Here is a 22,642-nt window from a genome sequence, read left to right on the forward strand (position 1 = left end):
CCAACAGACACCATGCGAAGCCAGGCAACACCAGGAATGCGTTCAGGGGCTCAGGTGAGTGGCCAGGCCCAGAGATTGGAGCATGAAGAGTCAGAGTTAGGAGGGCTGGGTTGGGGGTAGGGGCAGCATGCAAGGCTAGAGGGCAGAGGAAGGAAGGGAGGGGGTCATTCAGGCCAAAGTCAGCACAAGGCCAATGTCCACTGCCAGATCTCAGGGCTTGGGTGGCGAAGGAGGCCCATGAGAGGGGCAGGGCTGTTTTCCCTAGGGAGCCTTCAGGGTGCAGAGGCCAGCCAATTTCACTCCTCTGCCCCAGGTGAGTAGAACCTCAAAGAGAGGCCGGGACCAAAGGAGGGCACTATGAGAGGATACCTTCAGGTCAGAATTAGGGGGGTGGTAGTTGGTGGGGAGCCAGAACTCATTTGAGAACCCCTTATTGGGGACCGCAAATCAACTCAAGATGGTGCCTGGCAGTTTGCCAGGAGGAGTGGTTTGTGAGGCAACGCAGCTGAACCATTTAGATAGTGGGGATTCCTTATTGGCTGATTGCTGTATCTAGATGATGCTAATTGAGTCAAGCTGTGTGTAATCAGTTAGGTATATATACCTCAGCTTTCCCGAAATAAAGCATCTCCTGGTACCTTGGGTGCCAAGTACCTTGAGTTCCTGCTCAGTTCCCACAGCGTTCTTTTGCAATAAACCAGTTCCTGCTTCAACTTTCAAGTTACTTGTAACCTCCCGGTTATTTTGCCCAGCTATACTGCAGCAAGCCCTGGCTAGGGAGAAGCAGGGGGAGGGGAGGGTCCAGGCAATACCAGGATATCACAGTACTTTTGTAGGGATAAACGAGGCAAGGCATAGAAGATAGCAAGAAACAGTTTTATTTGGCTGCAGCCAGGTTCAGAGGGCACAGCTTTTGCTGTAATCAATTAATCTCCTGAACCCCAAGTTCAGGGAGTTTCAGAGTTTTATATACAGCATGTAAGGGGAGGGGCTCAGAAGTTCACAGTCTGCAAAAATTCCGTAAAAAACAGCTTTCTCTTTCCCTGTTTTGGGAAAGTTAACCCTTCAAGGACAATACCTGAGAAGGGGAGAGCTTCTTCTCCACTTTCATTCCTCCCCCTGCCAGTTGTTAGCATGGAGCCCAGTTAGTAACTTATCTTAAGAATTTAGACATCTCTGTGAATCCACAGCTCAAGGCCAGATCTTGTTTGCACATTTCTGCAAACTACTATGCTGAATATGTTTGTGAAAAACTATTAAGGGGGAGCCCAGCACCTGGAGTGATGGTATCTTTCTGGCCAGTGGCCAACTAAAACAGAGCAATATGAAAATAGGAAGTTTATCTACATTTAACTCTTTTGCAATGACTCTTTTGCTGACACTACTAAAATCAGACTTTGTAAAGATTTCTGGAGAAGCCCAGTTAACACTTTTCTGTGGAGATAGTGGGTGCCACATCAATTCCCCCTTTAATGATGCTCCCCATAATTTAATCCTTTAAATTTAAGAGCATCATTACCATTACCTTAGCTTAAAGCCTTATACAGTGTCAAAACCTTAGTTGTTGTCATCCTTTCAATAGCAGCTTCTGTAGTGGACTCAGTAGTTTTTATGCACAGTGTAGCTAAATATAAGAGCAATAAACAGGTTAACAACAGAATACCCACTATACCAGTTAAGCTTTTAAATCTACCAAGGGTTGACAACCATCTCTCAAAAGCATGTTTGGGATCCAAACTTTAATGCCCTTCTAGGTATGAACTAGTACATGTACTACTTCTCATGTCTTGTTGGCTATATTCTTAACTGTTTGTCTATTGTCATCCATTTGGATGCAAAAAACTGAGCTGTTGAACTCTCCACATATTTATCTTTCCTCAGCCATTAGGTAATCTAATGCCAGGTGGTTTGGATAGTTAGCCACTGGCATCTGGTTTATTGTGTGGCTAGGAGGTCAAAGGCTCTGGCAGTCAGATTAATAATAATTTCTAGTACAGATTGTTAGTGAATAATTCTGCTTAACATGTAAATAGGGGTTGTATAACTCCAACCGCCATTTTGTGCCCAGGTAGTGGAACAAGAAGTGACAATAATCCTCTGGGTTGGCCAGTTATCTTCACCCTAAGATTGGTGACCTCCTGAATCAAGTTTCGTTCCAGTGAACCTCTTTTGTCTTTCCAAACAGTCATCCATCTATAGCATTCCTCTGGCAGGACAGGACCTAAATATATGTTTTACCACCTCTTAGTTATAGTGCATTGTCCTGACATATGGTTCACATGATCTCCATGGTTGAAATAGGAGTAGGACAGAATTCCTTAAGGTTATCAAAGGAAACCAAACTAAATAATAGACTAAAATTTTAGTTAGGATAGGTTAAGCAGCATTAATTAACAAAGCCAAACTAGTAACACCAAACAAATCCTAGAAAATTTATCTAAGCAAGAAAAAAAAGGATAAATGAAATTTTTTATTTGTTATCCCACCAGTAGCAAAAACCAAACAAAGAATTAGGTATATATCTAAAAGCAAGGGGTTGCGATACATTATAAGAAGTATCTTAGAGGTTGAAATAGTTCATTAGTCCTGTGGGAAGTTTATCTTTCACAGAGGATTGATCTGCAAGTCTCTCCAGTACAGCTGAAACAAGGCTGTAGTCTCCTCAAGCTTCGGCCATGCATAGACCAGTCAGCTTCTGGAGTGACTGGAGCAGGGCTGTTGTCCTTCTGATCCTCAAGCTTCTATGGTGCTCCTTTTTCTTCGGGATGATCTGCTTCAAGGACATAGCAGCATGTAGAGCGCACTCCCAGTCCGCAGCTGCAGGCTTCAGTCTGATGTAGTACATCCAGGGACCTATTTCTGCAAACTTTGCTGTAGTTGGGGTAGAGAAAATAATAGTGAAAGGGCCCTTACAAAAAGGTTTAGGTGTTTGAATATTTCATTGTTTGACCCAGACTCAATCTTCGTACTTAAAGAAATGTGTGCCTGGGTCAACTTAGTGGCAATCTTTCTCTAACCCAATGGTTGAGAACCTGTAAAGTTTTCCCTAAGGCCTGAAGCTGTTGTCTAAGGGTTAATTCTCCTATCTCTCTTAAGTCTCCCAAAGATCCCCTAATAAGAGGTGGGCCTCAAGTATGTTAGACTATAAGGAGAGAATGCAGTCCTTCTAGAGGGAGTGGGTTTAATCCCCAAGAATGTAATAGGGAGAAGTTCATCACATATAAGTAAGTTTCTGAAACAGCTTATCCAATTAAGACATAAAGTCCTGCACATCCTTTAAACTATACCAGAATTCTGAAGGCTATAGGCAGTATGTAACTTCCATCTAATCTTTAAACTCTTGGCCAGTAATCATATCACCTCTGCACAAAAGCTAGTCCATTGTCTAAGCCAACACTAATTGGTAAGGGAAGGAAGGGGTGGTGTGAGGAAAGGAAAGAGCCTACAACAGGTGGTGCCCAGAAGGGGCACCAAGATGAGCCCAGTAGGGGGCCAAAGCAAGGGGGCACCATGTCCAACACAACACAAAGCTACCACACCCAACGCCAAAAGACAACACAACCAGAATGCTAAGGGGCCAAACCTAGGAGCAGGCCCCAGGCCTGGAGCTTAAAGTTCTGGGGTTAAGGAGGGCTGGCTTGGGTAAGGGGCAACACAAGGAAAGAGAACAGGGGAGGGAAGAAAGGGAATTGCAAAAGGCCAAGATCCCTTAAAAGCTCATGTCCACTGCAAGGTATCAGGCTTCAGGCAGCCATGGGGGCTGAGATGAGGGGCAGGGCACTGTATCAAATAGGGAGTCTTCAGGGCACAGAGGCCAGCCAATTGCACGCCACTGCAATCCAGAGAAGTAGACGCTCAAGAAAGAGACCAGACTGGGACCCAAGCAGATACAAAGGAGGGTCTTGTGTGGGGAAAAGGGGCCAGCGCCAGCATTAACCTGGGTGGCTCAGTGGGAGGGGTCCCGGGACCCATTGGAGGAGCCCAGGCTAGGGAGCTACACTACCTAGGACAAGCAGCAGGGAGAGAGCTCAAGGGGAAAGAGGGAAGGGGAGGAAGGGGCAGCCAGAGGAGGAGGAGGAGGAGAGAGTGGGGTGCGGTCTGGGGGCAGTGAGAGAGGGACCACGGGGAGCGCGCGCAGTAGGGGGCCCAAGCAAGGGACCCCCTTCAGACCCGACGACCTGGAGTGACACCACCCGATGCCACAGCACGCCAGGAGACACAATGAGGAACACACTCTGGGGGACCCAGCCCAGGAGCTTAAAGCTCCAGAGAGAGGATAGGGAGGGCTGGCTGGGCTTAGGGGAAGCATGCAAGGTGAGAGGGCAGGGGAGGGAGGGGAGGGGATCACGCAGGTCAAGGTCAGCTCAGCGCCCAGGTCCACTGCCAGGTGTCAGGGTTCCTGCAGCCAAGGGGGCCCAGGTGAGGGGCGGGGCTGTGTTTCCCCTAGGGAGCCTTCAAGGCACAGAGGCCAGCTGAAGGCAATGCTCTGCAATCCAGGGGAGTAGATCCTCAAGAGAGGGACCTGGACCCAAGCAGGGCCAAAGGAGGGCCCTGCGTGTGGAAAGGCTGCCAGCGGCCAGCATGAAGCTGGGTGGCTGGGTTTGAGGGGTCCGGGGACCCACTGGAGGAGCCCAGGCTAGGGAGCCACGCGACCTAGGACAAGCAGCAGGGAGAGAGCTCAAGGGGAAAGAGGGAAGGGGAAGAAGGGGCTGCCAGAGAAGGAGGAGAGAGTAAGGTGGGGTGGGGTGGGGGGGTGGCACAAGGGGGACCACAGGAAGCGCGCGCGGTAGGGGGCCCAAGCAAGGGGCCCAGTCCAACCCGACGACCTGGAGCAACAACACCTGACGCCATGGCACACCACGCAACATGACCACGAACACGCGCTGAGGGGCCCAGCCCAGGAGCTTAAAGCTCCAGGGAGAGGATAGGGAGGGCTGGCTGGGCTTAGGGGCAGCATGCAAGGCTAGAGGGCAGGGGAGGGAGGGGAGGGCATCTCGCAGGCCAAGGTCAGCGCAGCGCCCAGGTAAACTGCCAGGTGTCAGGGTTCCTGCAGCCAAGGAGCTCAGGAGAGGGGCGGGGCTGTGTTTCCCTAGGGAGCCTTCAGGGCACAGAGGCCAGCTGAAGGCACTCCTGCAATCCAGGGGAGTAGATCCTCAAGAGAGGGACCTGGACCCAAGCAGGGCCAAAGGAGCGCCCTGCGTGTGGAAAGGCTGCCAGCGGCCAGCATGAAGCTGGGTGGCTGGGTTTGAGGGGTCCCAGGACCCACTGGAGGAGCCCAGGCTAGGGAGCCACGCGACCTAGGACAAGCAGCAGGGAGAGAGCTCAAGGGGAAAGAGGGAATGAGAGGAAGGGGCAGCCAGAGCAGGAGGAGAGAGTGGGGTGGGGTGGGGGGGCGGCGCAAAGGGGACCACGGAAAGCGCTCGCGGTAGGGAGCCCAAGCAAGGGGCCCCTGTCCAACCCGAAGACCTGGAGCGACGCCACCTGACGCCATGGAACGCCATGGGACACGACCACGAACACGCGCTGGGGGGCCCAGCCCAGGAGCTTAAAGCTCCAGGGAGAGGATAGGGAGGGCTGGCTGGGCTTAGGGGCAGCATGCAAGGCGAGAGGGCAGGGGAGGGAGGGGAGGGGATCACGCAGGCCAAGGTCAGCTCAGCGCCCAGGTCCACTGCCAGGTGTCAGGGTTCCTGCAGCAAAGGGGGCCCAGGCGAGGGGCGGGGCTGTGTTTCCCCTAGGGAGCCTTCAGGGCACAGAGGCCAGCTGAAGGCACTCCTCTGCAATCCAGGGGAGTAGATCCTCAAGAGAGGGACCTGGACCCAAGCAAGGCCAAAGGAGGGCCCTGCATGTGGAAAGGCTGCCAGCGGCCAGCATGAAGCTGGGTGGCTGGGTTTGAGGGGTCCCGGGACCCACTGGAGGAGCCCAGGCTAGGGAGCCATGGGACCTAGGACAAGCAGCAGGGAGAGAGCTCAAGGGGAAAGAGGGAAGGGGAGGAAGGGGCGGCCAGAGGAGGAGGAGGAGGAGAGAGTGGGGTGCGGTGGGGGGGTGGCGCAAGGGGGACCGCGGGGAGCGCGCGCGGTAGGGGGCCCAAGCAAGGGGCCCCAGTCCAACGCGACGACCTGGAGGGACGCCACCCGACGCCAAGGCACGCCATGCGACAGGACCAGGAACACGTGCTGGGGGGCCCAGCCCAGGAGCTTAAAGCTCCAGGGAGAGGATAGGGAGGGCTGGCTGGGCTTAGGGGCAGCATGCAAGGCGAGAGGGCAGGGGAGGGAGGGGTGGGGATCACGCAGGCCAAGGTCAGCTCAGCACTCAGGTCCACTGCCAGGTGTCAGGGTTCCTGCAGCCAAGGGGGCCCAGGGAGGGGCGGGGCTGTGTTTCCCCTAGGGAGCCTTCAGGGCACAGAGGCCAGCTGAAGGCACTCCTCTGCAATCCAGTGGAGTAGATAATCAAGAGAAGGACCTGGACCCAAGCAAGGCCAAAGGAGGGCCCTGCGTGTGGAAAGGCTGCCAGCAGCCAGCATGAAGCTGGGTGGCTGGGTTTGAGGGGTCCCGGGACCCACTGAAGGAGCCCAGGCTAGGGAGCCATGCGACCTAGGACAAGCAGCAGGGAGAGAGCTCAAGGGGAAAGAGGGAAGGGGAGGAAGGGGCTGCCAGAGGAGGAGGAGGAGGAGAGAGTGGGGTGGGGTGGGGGGGCTGTGCAAGGGGGACCGCGGGAAGCGCGCGCGGTAGGGGGCCCAAGCAAGGGGCCCCCGTCCGACCCGACGACCTGGAGCGACGCCACCCGACGCCATGGCACGCCACGCGACACGACCAGGAACACGTGCTGGGGGGCCCAGCCCAGGAGCTTAAAGCTCCAGGGAGAGGATAGGGAGGGCTGGCTGGGCTTAGGGGCAGCATGCAAGGCGAGAGGGCAGGGGAGCGAGGGGAGGGGATCGCGCAGGCCAAGGTCAGTGCAGCGCCCAGGTAAACTGCCAGGTGTCAGGGTTCCTGCAGCCAAGGAGCTCAGGAGAGGGGCGGGGCTGTGTTTCCCTAGGGAGCCTTCAGGGCACGGAGGCCAGCTGAAGGCACTCCTCTGCAATCCAGGGGAGTAGATCCTCAAGAGAGGGACCTGGACCCAAGCAGGGCCAAAGGAGCACCCTGCGTGTGGAAAGGCTGCCAGCAGCCAGCATGAAGCTGGGTGGCTGGGTTTGAGGGGTCCCGGGACCCACTGGAGGAGCCCAGGCTAGGGAGCCACGCGACCTAGGACAAGCAGCAGGGAGACAGCTCAAGGGGAAAGAGGGAATGGGAGGAAGGGGCAGCCAGAGGAGGAGGAGAGAGTGGGGTGGGGTGGGGGGGGTGGGCGCCAGGGGGACCTCGGGAAGCGCTTGAGGTAGGGAGCCCAAGCAAAAGGCCCCTGTCTGACCCGAAGACCTGGAGGGACGCCACCTGACGCCACAGCACGCCACGCGACAGGACCATGAACACGCGCTAGGGGGCCCAGCCCAAGAGCTTAAAGCTCCAGGGAGAGGATAGGGAGGGCTGGCTGGGCTTAGGGGCAGCATGGAAGGCGAGAGGGCAGGGGAGGGAGGGGAGGGGATCACGCAGGCCAAGGTCAGCTCAGCGCCCAGGTCCACTGCCAGGTGTCAGGGTTCCTGCAGCAAAGGGGGCCCAGGCGAGGGGCGGGGCTGTGTTTCCCTAGAGAGCCTTCAGGGCGCAGAGGCCAGCTGAAGGCACTCCTCTGCAATCCAGGGGAGTAGATCCTCAAGACAGGGACCTGGACCCCAGAATGGCCAAAGGAGGGCCCTGCATGTGGAAAGGCTGCCAGCGGCCAGCATGAAGCTGGGTGCCTGAGTGGCAGGGGTCCCGGGACCCACTGGAGGAGCCCAGGCTAGGGAGCCAGGCGACCTAGGACAAGCAGCAGGGAGAGAGCTCAAGGGGAAAGAGGGAAGGGGAGGAAGGGGCGGCCAGAGGAGGAGGAGAGAGTGGGGTGCGGTGGGGGGGCGGCGCAAGGGGGACCACGGGGAGCGCGCGCGGTAGGGGGCCCAAGCAAGGGGCCCCTGTCCAACGCGACGACCTGGAGCGATGCCACCCGACGCCAGGGCACGCCACACCACGCGACAGGAATGACATGGAACACGCGCTGGGGGGCCCAGCCCAGGAGCTTAAAGCTCCAGGGAGAGGATAGGGAGGGCTGGCTGGGCTTAGGGGCAGCATGCAAGGCGAGAGGGCAGGGGAGGGAGGGGAGGGGATCACGCAGGCCAAGGTCAGCTCAGCGCCCAGGTCCACTGCCAGGTTTCAGGGTTCCTGCAGCCAAGGGGGCCCAGGCGAGGGGCGGGGCTGTGTTTCCCCTAGGGAGCCTTCAGGGTGCAGAGGCCAGCTGATGGCACTCCTCTGCAATCCAGGGGAGTAGATCCTCAAGAGAGGGACCTGGACCCAAGCAGGGCCAAAGGAGGGCCCTGCGTGTGGAAAGGCTGCCAGCGGCCAGCATGAAGCTGGGTGGATGGGTGGCAGGGGTCCCGGGACCCACTGGAGGAGCCCAGGCTAGGGAGCCATGTGATGTAGGACAAGCAGCAGGGAGAGAGCTCAAGGGGAAAGAGGGAAGGGGAGGAAGGGGCGGGGAGCGCGCGGTAGGGGGCCCAAGCAAGGGGCCCCTGTCTGAAGTGGCGACCTGGAGCGACGCCACTGGACGCCATGGCACGCCATGGCACGCGACAGGACCACATGGAACATGCGCTGGGGACCCAGCCCAGGAGCTTAAAGCTCCAGGGAGAGGATAGGGCGGGCTGGCTGGGCTTAGGGGCAGCATACAAGGCAAGAGGGCAGGGGAGGGAGGGGAGGGGATCCCGCAGGCCAAGGTCAGCGCAGGCCCAGGCACTAGCCCAGGACATTGGGGCTTGTTTTGTCAGTCACATTCACTTGACTGGGCAACAGAGATAAGAGTCCCTTACAAGGGTCAGGACTGTACCTTGGACAAGTATATAGAATAACTAGCCCATGCAAGCATTGGGGAAATGGACCTAAGGAAAGGGTCTTGTCTTTTAGAGTAAGGATGGGAATCTGTGGCCATGAAAGTTGTACACAATGGCCTGGTAATTTTGTGAGGCCAAATTGTTAAGACCAGGAAGTAAACGTGGCAATGGAATAAGGGCACAGGACTGGTGCAGGGAATGTGGCAGAGGAATGTAGCAAGGGTCCAAAGCAAAAAATCTAGGCAACAATGTAAGGAGCCTGTAACACACAAAAGGAAGGGAGGCTGGGGTACAGGGGGTGGGGCTTATGGAGTATCTATCTGCAGCTTCTTCCTAAATGGCCACAACTCTTGCACTTCCAGCCACATCTCCCTTTTCAATGCCCACACTTGCACTATCCAGCTGGTTCTTATTTCCTGCACTCATACCTACTGTGCACTTGTGGCCTTTCCTCATAACCCTATTTCTCACACTTGAATGGTAGAGCTGAAAGTCTGGATTGCCTGTGATATTTCCAGCTCTGCTGCTGTGTCTCAATGTTCAGCCCCAAGTGTGACAGAAACCTAGCAGTCCCATGACAATCCAGTCCCAGGAAAACCAAAGTCCTAGTCAATCCTCTATCCACATCCCACCCCACCCCACCACTATATGAAGGAAGGAGACTTACCATCTGAAGCAGGAACATCTCGGCTTGGCCACCAATATAGTTCCTCCTTCTGGAAAGGGCTTCTTCCCCTTCATTTCAGTCACATGATTTTCACACATCAAGTACCAAGAGAGCTTACTGGCTAAGAATCGGTCAAACTTTCTTTTCCTGAAAGTCTGATATGGGAGATTTCCAGAAGCCAATCTTTCTCCTCAAACCTCAGTTTATTCATGTGAGAATGATACAAACCCACAAAAAATGCTGAGCTGTTGACAAAAGTTTTATCTCTGTGGTCCCAGTTACAGTCACATATGACATAACATTTCAGTCAATGAAGACCAGTTTGTAAGTTGTTGATCCCATCAGACTAGATCACCTAGTGATGTAGCCATCTTATTTATTAGGTCCATACTCTGATGTTTGCATATGGACAAAATTATCTCAGGATGCATTTGTCAGAAAACATTCCATCATAGAGCAATACCATAAATGTATGCCTGTGAGCAAGCATCATTTTGTTCCAGGAAAATCCTTTATTTAAATTAATGTTACTTAGATGATTTAAAATTAAAATTTTCTATTTTGTTCCAAAAAGAAAAGCTGCCTAAAATTTTATAGCCTGCCGCCTAAAGCTAGGAATCTCAATCAGTGATTCCTTGCCTAGCATGCACCAGGCCATAGTTTTAATCACCAGAATGGCAAGAACAAAACAAAACCTAGAGCCTCAGTCTGCTAATTCCACCAACAACATGAGGCCACCAAACCAGAACAAATTCAAGTGAACTTGCTCTTTCTCATCTCAGATATGTACTGCTCTATGGTGAACATGTCAATACTGTGTTAACTTCATAGGATCAATAACCCTTCCCCTAAGAACCTCCCTCATGTCCTGCTCTTTATGAGACTCTCTTGATACTCTAGACATTTAGACAATACAAAGTCATAAAACAAATTACATCATGAAACTCAGTTATAACTACTAAATTATCCTAAAAGAGAACCAATAATAGAATCTGTTACTTTTTTAAAAAAATCTGGGCAGCCCATGATTAAGGCAATGCCACTATGTTCAGAGATGAAAGTTCATGAAGTTTCTGACTTTACCAGTGGGTTAATCTAATACCTGGCTTAATAATTTGAACAGACCACAGGGAGTTGGTCAAGAGTATCGGCATATGGGGCCTGAATGGAGGAAGTAGTTCATTATGGGTTTGCCTTTGAGAACAATTATTTGTCTTTGTCCCCTTCCTCCTCTATCCTGCTTCCCTGCTGCCAAGAGCTGAGCAGCTTTCCCTGAGCATATTCTTCTGCCATGATATTCTGCCTCATTTGGGTCCTAGATCAATGGTGCTAACTGACATGGACTGAGTCCTCTGAAACCATGAACCAAAATAAACTCTTTTCTCCAAGTTGCTCTTGTTCAGGTATTTGGATCACAGCCATGAAAAGCTAACATAGCATCTTTATATTTTTTTTCATGTGAGGTTATTTTTTTTATTTTAGTTTTCATTGTCAATGGACCTTTATTGTATTTATTGATAAGTGGTGCTGAGAATCTAACCCAGTGCCTCACACATGATAGGCAAGTGCTCTGCCACTGAGCCCCAACCCCAGTCCTGAACTTATTCTAAAAAAAAATTTAGCAAATATATAAAAACCTCAATCACATAACCACAAATATTGACTTAATAAAATTATTAGTTACACCACCAGAAATATACTATTTGCCTGAGTCTCTGATCCTCACAATTAATATCCTGGAGGCTTTAACCTATAGGAACTTGATGACAAGTACCAATACAAAAGTATTTTAATTCTTTAAATACATAACTGAAATTATTATTAATTTTAAGATAAAGGCACTTGGCTTATTTTTCTGTGAAATCTTTATACTGAAAATATAAATGAGCCTCCCAGTAAGGAAATGTCCATCAAGTGGCAAAATTCATTAACATGAACCAATAACAAATGCATTCCTTAAGTACATCTTATATTCATTTTTCTTAGAAAACCTGTATTCAACCATTTGAGTTAATAGTAATTGGAAATTAAAGTTAATTGTTCCCTTCCATCTTATAGAAGAGAAAACTCAATTATTACTAACAGTTAAGCATAAAAACCAAAGTTCCTAAGCACTATAACTATATGGAATACAACTATTTTACTTCATTTGGCAAATGTTGTTGGTACTTAACCATGTGCCAGACATTACAAATAACTTCTACTGAATTTCCATTACAATTCTGATGTGGGTCCATTATTTCTATGATTTTGAAAACACAATTGACCAAAATTTTTATAACTCTCATGTCAATATCATGTGGTCAATGCCCACAGGTCAAGTTCAAACTCCAAAGCAAGACAGCCAAGAAACCCATCAAGGGATCTGACACAAGAAAGAGGGTCTACCTTGTTGCATCTGTGTGGGCCAGGCCACCTAATACCACTTCCCTTCCAATTCCCTCTTCCAGAAGCTCCTCACCCCCAACCACATACCCTGTGTGCATTTTCATCTGCACTCACCCTAGGACTTTGTCCAGTGGGTTCTTCCCCTGAGTACTCACAGTTTGTAGAGACCAAGAAGGGCACTGGCTGTAGCTGGGGAGGTGAAGGAAGGAGGTGTGAAAACAGTCCAATTTCACTCGAAGTGTCAAAGCTGAAGAACAAATGGAAGAGCTCATGGATGTCAGGCCTGGGAAGAACCTCAGTGTCCACTGTACTATCCCACTGCTTCCTCACGACCCTCTGCTCAACCAGTTTGCAATTTACTGCACTATCTACTAATTTATTTCCTATTGCCCATCTCTCCCCTACCAGAGAATATACCCAGGTAAGGGCAGCATTTTGCTTGGTAAGGAAACTACTAAAGTAAGGGCCCTGCAGCCTAGGCTGAAAAGAATCATGTTATGATTTGGATATGAAGTGTCCTGAAAAGTTGTGAATGCAGAATTATTCAAGATGAAATGATTAGACTTAGAGCTGTGACCTAAATGGGTTCACCTTATTTTGATTAGAGTAATCCCAGTGGGGGGGAATCATAAGCAGGTGGGGTATGATTGAAGGAAGTGGGTCACTGGATACCTTTCCCTGTGGTCTCTTCCCCTTTCCCTGTCTCCTGGCCAAAATCAATGGGGTAGCACTCCTCCATCATGCCCTTCCACCATGACATTCTGCCTCATTTTTGGGCCCAGAGCAATGCAGAAAGTCTACCATGGATTGAACCTCTAAAACTATGAGCCAAAATAAAATTTTAGTCCTTTACATTGTTCTTGTCATGTACTTTGTTGTTAGTGACAAAAACCCTGACTAACACAGGCCACAAGCCTTGTCTAAAGAAGGTGAAGGATACAGGAATGCACAGACTAGAAAATGCCTCCTTGGAGAGCCAACCAGTAAATAATTCTGCCTCGTGAATCATCCAGTCTGCACCACTATTCAACTGTGCTCCTGTGCCAAAAAAGCAGTCATGACTGATCCAATAAAACCTTACTTAGAAAAACATGTGGCAGGCCAAATTTGACTCACAGGTAGTCATTTCCTAAATGAAATAAAGTTCAAGGACAGAGAAAAATGCCATGATAGAGTTTCATGGATCTGTCAAACAGCAACAACAACAATGGCAGAGGTTTTACAAAGCCTAATAGTGACACAAAATCCTGAAAATAATGCCCCAGGCTGGGTATGGTGGCTCCTACCTGTAATTCCAGCAGCTCAGGATGTTGAAGCAGGAGGATTATGAGTTCAATGCTACCCTCAGCAACTTATAGAGGACCTAAGCAATTTAATGAGACCCCCATCTCTAAGTAAAATATTAAAAATGTTGGGTAGGTGATTCTGTAGTTAAGCAGTTAAGCATCACTGGGTTCAAATCCTTGGTACCTAAAAAAAAAAATTAAATGACACCACATTTCCAGCTAGAGACAAGATCATAAATATAAACAATAGGAACCTGAATCTAACCTCACAGCCTCAGGAACATATTTTATAAGGTCAACACCCACTTGACCTGAATAACAGTTTAACACATGTGCAACTGAATTCTATAACCAGCTTCATGGCCGTGAGCTAAAAGTCAAAAGCACTCAGGGACCAGACAGGAGTGCTGAAGAACATTTCTACTACCTGATGATACCTGCACCAATTTAGCAAAAGGAAAAAAAAGGAAGGAAATGAAAATTTATGATTCCTCATTCTCATGAAAATCATTAGAAAAGTCATTGAATCAGCAATAACCTTGTATAAAAGTACCTTTCAGAGCTGGGGATATTGCTCAGTTGATAGAGTGCTTGCCATGCCTGCAAACCACCCTGGGTTCAATCCCCAGCATCACACACACACACACACACACACACACACACACACACACACACACACAAAAGTCCCTTTCACAACATACAAAAAAAATTCAAGTCCTCAAGAACAAACAACATAAAAACATACAGACCCACACTTCAATAAGGGGCACATGTGGTGACTGGAGTGAACACATGCTTTGCATGGGTCAAAAAAAATTAATTTTGAGAACAAGATGTCACAATGAATGTAATTTTAATCAATATCATAATGTTTGGGGGTAAGATAAAGTTGTTGGAAAAGATTTTTGAAGAGGCGTGGAGAGGGGCTGGGGATGTGGCTCAAGCGGTAGCGCGCTCACCTGGCGTGCGTGCGGCCCGGGTTCGATCCTCAGCACCACATACAAATAAAGATGTTGTGTCCGCTGAGAACTAAGAAAAAATAAATAAATATTTAAAAACATTCTCTCTCTCTCTCTCTATCCCCCTCTCTCTCTCACTCTCTCTTTAAAAAAAAAAAGAGGCGTGGAGAAGGAGGTGAAACTTGTAAAAGAGTAGCTATGACCAGTGGGAACCCAGTGGGAATGCTCTGTCTATTTCTGGACCCCACAGCCGTGCTGGCAAGAGCAAACAGGCTTTTTCTGGGTGGAGGGGAGTGGTGAGGGCAATGCTGGGGATGGAACTCAGGGTCACTCTATCATGGAGCAACTTCCATGGCCATTTTGTAAGTTGTAGCAGCATTTTGTAAGTTACTGAGGCTGGCTTCCAACTTGCAACCCTGTTGATTAAGCCTTTCAAGTCACTAGAATTACAGGCATGGTCCACCAGGCTAGTGGGGTTCTTCATCTAAGAACTCATTCTCTCTACCTGCTTTTTCCTTATAGCTCATGGGTAGCTTTTTCAGACTCCAGAATGTACAAAGGCTTCGAATTTTGGCACCTATGTCCACCTGTTCATGGGTTGATCCTGGAACAAGGGAAGAGGGTGGCTTGGTTTTGATGCTGGGCTGTGTGTTATGTAACTATGAAATGATTCTAAATACTTCTAAAGTTTGATGTTTTTGGAGCATGTTTCCTCCTTGCTAGAACATGGTGTGTTACCAGACCTCCTATATCCCATCAGACTCCCCACGTGTCAGATACTGATCTAAACTACTGAGCTTCAGAAAAGATCCCAGCTTAAGAGTTTGACAGACAGCTTGAGAGTTTAGGTTAAGGAAGAGCCACACTCTCTCATGGGAAAGCCCATGACACTTCTCTGAAAGCCTAGAGCCAAGCAGTGACAAGGCAAGTCCTCATCAGCTGTGAATAAATTTTAGAAGCCTTAGCCACCAATACCACCTGCTACCAACTAGCAATAAGAGACCTTACCTGTTATGGTGACTGTCCATCAAGGTGATCAATCTGACTTTCTCCAAGAACTGTTTCTATGCTTCAATGAGACTTTATTTTTCACAAGGCCTGTTTCCATATTAATTGAACAAGTGGGCTTTAAAAATTTTGGAAACCCTATTATGTGGTTAAAGTACTTCCTCTACATGGTGTATTCTATGAGGATATTTTCACATTATTCTTTCTTCTCTGAGCATTGTAAACCTACACAACTATTTTCATTCTTTTTCAATAAACTCTGGGCTGGGGATGTGGCTCAAGCGGTAAGCACACTCACCTGGCATGCGTGGGTTGCTGGGTTCCATCCTCAGCACCACATAAAAATAAAATAACGATGTTGTGTTCACAAAAAACTAAAAAATAAATATTAAAAAATTCTCTCTCTCTCTCAAAAAAAACCCTACTGCCACTGTCTCTATTGAATGCTTTAATACCTTGCTTAAATAAAAGCTTCAGTTGCTTACTAAACCCTTAAAACAGAGACAAAGACCAAAGTTCTATAGCAGGCTATAAAATCATTAATAAAATAGAGAGCCAGCAGAGCCTTGTAATCCCAGCAACATGGAAAGCTAAGGCAGGAGGAATGCAAGTTCAAACCCAGCCTCAGCAACTTAGCGAGACACTGTCTTAAAATAGAAAGTAACTCACCAAGGCCCTGTCTCTAAATAAAATATAAAAAAAAAAACTGGCTGGGGATGTGATACAGTGGTTAGGTGCCTATGGGTTCAATCCCCAGTATCAAAAACAAAGAAATAAAGATATAGATACAATAGTGATACTCCTATGAAAACATTACTACCAGTAAGATCACCAATACATCTTATTATAGATAAGTTACCACTGATTATCATAAACACTTGAAAAGCCTTAATTGAAAAACATGAGAAGGCTGGGGTTGTGGCTCAGTTGTAGTGAGCTTGCCTGGCAGGTGTGAGGCACTGGGTTGGATTCTCAGCATCACGTATAAATAAAAAAATAAAATAAAGGTCCAATGACAATAAAAAATATTTAAAAAACATGAAAGCCTTGCCCAGTGGTAACCATATGTAATTCCCTCTCAGTCACTGGGGAATAAGGCGGGAAGAAAGAAAGTTAGTGAACAACAGCCTGGGCAATTTAGGCCTTGTGCCAAAATAAGCAATAAAATCTGCCCTGGCCAAGCCAGGAGAGGTAGTGGAAACCTATAGTCTCAGTGGCTTTTGAAGCTGGGGCGAGAGGATTGATAGTTCAAAGCCAGTTTCACCAATTTAATGAGTCAGTAAGCAAATCAGTGAGACCCTGTCTGTAAAAAAATATTTAAAAAGGGCTGGGGATATGGTTCAGTACTTAAGCGCCCAGGGGTTCAATCCCCAGTACAAAACAATACAAACTCAAAGGCTATAGCTCAGTGGTAAAACTCCCCTGGATTTAATCCCCAGTATCAAACACACACATACACACACACACACACACACACACACACACACACACGAATGAGTGTCCAACTTGTTAATGAGGTACACACCTTTTTAGCAACTCTGCAAACTGAGGAAGGAGGAACCAAAGTTTTAAGCCAGTCTCAGCAACTGAGGGAGACACTGTCTTAAAATAGAAAGCAAAAAGAACTTGAATGTAGCTCAGTGACAGAGAATATCTGGATTCAACCCCGAAATGACTACCAGGGGAGAAAAAAACAAAAAAACAAAAAACAGAATATTGGCCCATGAGTGAAGCTCTGAATTTAATCTCCAGTCCTGCCAAAAATAGAAGACATATATTATCGTTCATTAAATTGTTAAAGTGGGCTGGGGTTGTAACTCAGTGGTAGTGTGCTTTCCTAGCATGCTTGAGGCACTGGGTTCAATCCTCAGCATCACATAAAAGAATACACAAACAAAATAAAGGTACTGTGTCATCTATAATTTAAAAGAAAACATTAAAAGACATTCTTTAAGTTATAAGAATACTACAAAACAAATATCTTTATAAACAAGAATAACAACTTAGAACTCAATGGGGAAACACTCATTAGGAATAGGGGAGGGGGTGAGGGGTTGGGGGATGCTTGGCATGTAAACTCTAGACATTAAACCCAGGGCCTCCACACATGCTCAACATTGACCTTTTACCCTCAGCACAGAAAACAGCAATTGTTAAAAATATATGACACCTAGGAATAAACTCTCATGCAAGCTCTACAGTTATAAAAATGCAAAACTTTTGGGCTGGGATTATGGGTCGCCTAGCACGTGGGAAGCCCCAGGTTCGATCTTCAGCACCACATAAAAATAACTAAAGATATTGTGTCAAACTACAACTAAAAAAAAAAAAAAACCAAACTGCAATACTTTCCTGATACCTTTTTAAATGATGCAAAACTTCACCCAACTAGAGTCAAACCTCTATTTGGATGAAAATTATAAAGAAAATATTAAAAGACAAAAGCCTAAACCTAGACACAGAAGGTACCAACCTGTAGTCCGAGATGCTCAGAAAACTGAGACAGGAAGACAACTTGAGCCCCAAACTTTAAAGCTAGCCTGGACAACATAGGAAGACCCTCTTCCAGAAAAAGAAAGAATGAAAACAAACAACAACAAATATGAAATAACTCTACTCAGCAGGTGAGGCAGAAGGATAAAAAGTTGCAGGCTAGCCTGCTTCTAAATAAAAAATAAAAAGGGCCAGGGATAAAGTTCAGTGAGTAGTAGTTCACTCCTGGGTCCAATCCCTAGTTCCAGAAAAAAAAAAAAACAACCATAATAAAGCAATTCACAAAGTATGGGGCAGGCTGGCATAGTGACAACATGTGTAATCCCAGCAGAGCTTGGGAGGCTGAGGCAGGAAGAGCACAAATTCAAAATCAGCATCAGAAATTTAGTGAAGCCTTAAGCAACTCAGACAGACCCTGTCTCTAAATAAAAATAAAAAACTGGATGAGGATGTGGATCAGTGATAAAACTCCTCTGGGTTCAATCAGCAGTATCAAGTGCACACACACAAACACAACACAATGAATGTCCAGCTGGTTAAAGAGGTACACTCCTTTAATCCCAGCAACTCAGCAAAATAAGAAAAAAGGAACCGAAGTTTTAAGCCAGTCTTGGCAACTGAGGGAGACACCATCTTAAAATAAAAAGTAAAAAGGGCTTGCCATTTAGCACAGTGGCAGAGAATCTCTGGGTTCAACCCCTAAATCCCAACCAGAAAGAAATAAGGTGGCCTATGAGAGCAACTCTGAGTTTAATCCCCAGTTCCGCCAAACATAGAGCATGTAATATTATGATTCGTTAAATTAAGTCATAAGAATGCGAGAAAATAAATATCTTTATAAACAAAAATAACCAGTTAGAACACAATGAGAAGAAACTCATTAGGAATAGAGGAGGGGGTGAGGAGTTGGGGGGGGAGAGTTGGCGTCTCACTGTATGTGAACTCTAGACATTAAACCCAGGGCCTCCACACGTGTTCAATATTCACCCTATACCCTCAGCACAGAGAACAGCAATTATTAAAAATATATGACACCTAGGAATAAACTCTCATGCAAGCTCTACAGTGATGATACTGCAAAACATTCCCCAAATGATAAAAAACTTCACCCTACTGAAGTCAAACCTCTTTTTGAATGAAAATCTCAAGAAAAACAAAATACAAGTGTCTAAACCTGGACGCAGAAGGTACCAGCCTATAGTCCCAGCTACTCAGAAAGCTGAGACAGGAGAACAACTTGAACCCAAAACTTTTAAGACTAGCCTGTACAACATAAGAAGACCTTCCAGCAAAAGAAAACAAACAACAACAACAAATATGAAATAACCTCTCCAGAGGTAAGGGAGTACAATGAAAAGTTCCAGGCTAACCTACCTCTAAACGAAAAATAAAAAAAGGCCAGGGATAAAGCTCAGTGGGTCCAATTTCTAGTTCCAGAAAATAATAATAATAATAATAATAAAAGAACTTTAAAGCATTTCACAAACAACAGGATAGGCCCCCAAACAAACAAACAAACAAAAGATATATGTACAATAGAAACACTCCTGTGGAAACATTACTACCAGCACCAACCACCAATACAACTTCCTATACAGAAGATTACCATTGATTATCATAAACGCTTTAAGAGAAAAGTCTTCATTAAAAAAACGTGAGAGGGTTGGGGATGTGGCTCAAGCGGTAGCTCGCTCGCCTGGCATGCGTGCGACCCGGGTTCGATCCTCAGCACCACATACCAACAAAGATGTTGTGTCCTCCGAGAACTGAAAAATAAATATTAAAAATTCTCTCTCTCTCTCTCTCTCTCTCTCTCTCTCTCTCTCTCTCTCTCTCTTTAAAAAAAAAAAAAAACAAAAAACAAAAAAAACGTGAGAGCCAGACACAGTGATGACCATGTGTAATCCCCTCTCAGCAACTGAGAAGGAACTAAGCCACTAAGGCAGGAGGAATGAAATTTAGAAAGCAGCCTGGGAATTCAGACCTTCTGCCAAAATAAGCAATGAAAATTGTCATGCCTGATCCAGGCAAGGTGGTGTACACCTGTAATCCCAGTGGCTCAGAGGGTAAGGCAGGAGGATTGTGAGTTCAAAGCCAGCCTCAGCAACTTAGTAAGTCACTAAGCAACTCAGTGAGACCCTGTCTCTAAATAAAATATTGTAAAAGGGCTGGGGATGTGGCTCAGTGCTTAAACGGCCTGGATTCAATTCCTCCTAAAAAAAACAATCAACCAAACAAACAAACAAAAAACCGCATAGCTGTAGCTTAATGGTGAACCTCCCCTGGGTTGAATCCCCAATATTAAACACACACAACACACACACACACACACACACACACACACACGAGAGTACGCACATGCGTGTGCATTTTGGGAGGCACACACACAAAGGAATGAATGTCCAGCTGGTTACAGAGGTACACTCCTTTAATCCCAACAACTTGGCAAAATGAGAAAGGAGGGATCCCAGTTTGAGACCAGCTTCAGCAATTTAGGGAGACACTGTCTTAAAAAGTAAAAAGGGGGGATGGGTGGTGGCTCAGTGGTAGAGCGCTTACCTAGCACTTGCGAGGCCCTGAGTTCCACCCTTGGAACCACTTAAAAACAAAGCAGAGGATCCAACTACAACTAAAAAAAAAAAAAAAAAAAAAAAAAAAAGAAAAGAAAAGAAAAATATCTGGGTTCAACCGCCAAATCCTCACCCCCCCCAAAAAAAAGCAAGCCCGTGAGTTCAGCTCTGAATTTAATCCTCAGTTCCACCAAAAATAGAGAACGTATATTATCATTCATTAAATTGTTTAGGTCACAAGAATGCTAGAAAACAAATATATTTATAAACAAGAATAACCAGTTAGAACACAATGGGGAAAATAAATGAGAGGGGCTGGGGATGCTGCTCAAGCGGTAGCACGCTCGCCTTTGCGGCCCGGGTTAGATCCTCAGCACCACATACAAACAAAGATGTTGTGTTCCCCGAAAACTAAAAAATAAACATTGAAAGATTCTCTCTCTCTCTCTCATAAATGAGGGGTTGGAGGGTTGTGAGGGTGGTTGGCGTAGTGCTACACCTGAACTCTAGACATTAAACCCAGGACCACCCCACATGTTTAACATTCACCCCATACCCTCAGCATAGAAAACAGCAATTGTTAAAAATATATGACACCTAGGAATAAACTCTCATGCAGGCTCTACAGTTGTAAAACTGTAAAATGTTCCTGAAATGATGAAAACTTCACCCAACTGGAGTCAAACTTTATTTGGATGAAAATCTTAAGAAAAACAAAATACAAACACCTAAACCTGCTCACAGAAAGTACCAGCCTGTAGTCCCAGCTGCTCAGAAAGCTCAGACAAGAGGACAACTTGAGCCCTGAACTTTAAGGCTAGCCTGGACCCCCTTCCATAAAAAGAAAACAAAAAGCAACAACAAATATGAAATAACTCTACTCCCGAGGTGAGGCAGTAGGATGAAAAGTTCCAAGCTAGCCTGCCTCTAAAGAAAAAGTTTTAAAAAGGCCAAGGATAAAGCTCAATGGTAGAACACATCTAGGTCTAATTCCTAGTATGGGGGAGGGGGGAGAACCATAAAACAATTAACAAAGAAAGGACAGGCTGGGCAAGGTGGCACACACTCTGGTATTCTCAGCAGAGCTTAGGAGGTTGAGACAGGAGTGCAAATTCAAAGCCAGTTTCAGCCATTTAGCAAGGCCCTAAGCAACTTAGCTAGATCCTGTCTTTAAATAAAATATAAAAAACTGGCTGGGAAAGTGGTTCAGTGGTTAATCTCCCTGGGGTTCAACCCCTGGGGCCCCCCAAGAATATAAAATATAAAGACAGAATGTTCTACCACTCAGGGGCTGAACAAAATGCAAAGGAAGTCTACCTACTGAACCGGCAGAGATGTAAGGACTGACAACCCTGTTTCTGGACCTTGGGTACTGACCCAGTGATTTCACTTCCACAAACTCATTTTGAAGAGTTAGGGCCAATTCAACAAATATATTCCAAAAACTCGCTTAAATAAGGACAAATAAAGTAGGCAAAGTGACTCATGACTATGATCCCAGGTACTCAGGAACACGAAACTTCGGGATACCAATTTTAGGACAATCTCAAGCAAGGTAGTGAGACCCTGTTGATTCAGAATAAAAAGTAAAATAAATAATAAAAATGGGCTGAGGGGGCTGGAGTTGTGGCTCAGTGGTAGAGCGCTTGCCTACCATGTGTGAGACAAGGAGTTCAATTCTCAACACCTCATATAAACAAACAAAATAAGGATCATTGACAACTAAAAATATATTTTCAAAAAAAAAAATGGGCTGGAGATGTAGCTCAGTGATACAGTAGTCCTAGGCTCAATCCCCATTAGCAAAAATAGTTTAAACAAAAACCGGCAGATCACTATAAGGAAATATTTGTGCATTGGCTCATTCAGGCTTCTAAAACAAAACCCCAATGCACCTCTGACTTACAAACAACCATTTATTTCTTACCGTTTTGCTGGGGTAGAAGTTGGAGATTGAAGACTGCTTCCAAATTGCTTAAACACCTTCCTGAAGGCTCCTTACAAAAGGGAGAATCAATCTGGGACTCCTTTGTATGGGCGCATCCATATCCTGGGGTGGGGACTCCACCCTCATGGTTAAAGGCTCCTCCCCTTAAGAGATAAGTTTCGGCACTGCTAATGGTACATTTATGGCATCACCACTCCCTCAATAGGGCGGAATAAATTAGAGTGCATCCAAACAAAATATCACTCAACCTTTGAGAAGTTATTTAGACCATGAGGCAAACAAACTTTTCATGTTTTGAGAAAACTAAGAAAATCCAAACACCACCAGTGTGACAATAATAATGAATTACCGTTGATAGTCTTCAGTATTTATGAAA

At 46.8% G+C, this 22,642-nt stretch overlaps 1 long non-coding RNA gene across 1 annotated transcript; it reads right to left on the minus strand.

Annotated features, from left to right (window-relative positions):
• Nucleotides 1-857: 857 nt before the first annotated feature.
• Nucleotides 858-22,401, minus strand: LOC144376450 (uncharacterized). The gene is made up of 6 exons (XR_013436951.1): nt 22,246-22,401; nt 16,781-16,857; nt 14,248-14,317; nt 13,289-13,472; nt 12,158-12,249; nt 858-2,871 (listed from the first exon to the last, which is right to left on the minus strand). It is a non-coding gene; the product is annotated as an uncharacterized LOC144376450 (long non-coding RNA).
• Nucleotides 22,402-22,642: the final 241 nt, after the last annotated feature.

The sequence above is a fragment of the Ictidomys tridecemlineatus genome, chromosome 3 (assembly GCF_052094955.1).
Source record: "Ictidomys tridecemlineatus isolate mIctTri1 chromosome 3, mIctTri1.hap1, whole genome shotgun sequence".
In the NCBI taxonomy this organism is placed as follows: domain Eukaryota; kingdom Metazoa; phylum Chordata; class Mammalia; order Rodentia; family Sciuridae; genus Ictidomys; species Ictidomys tridecemlineatus.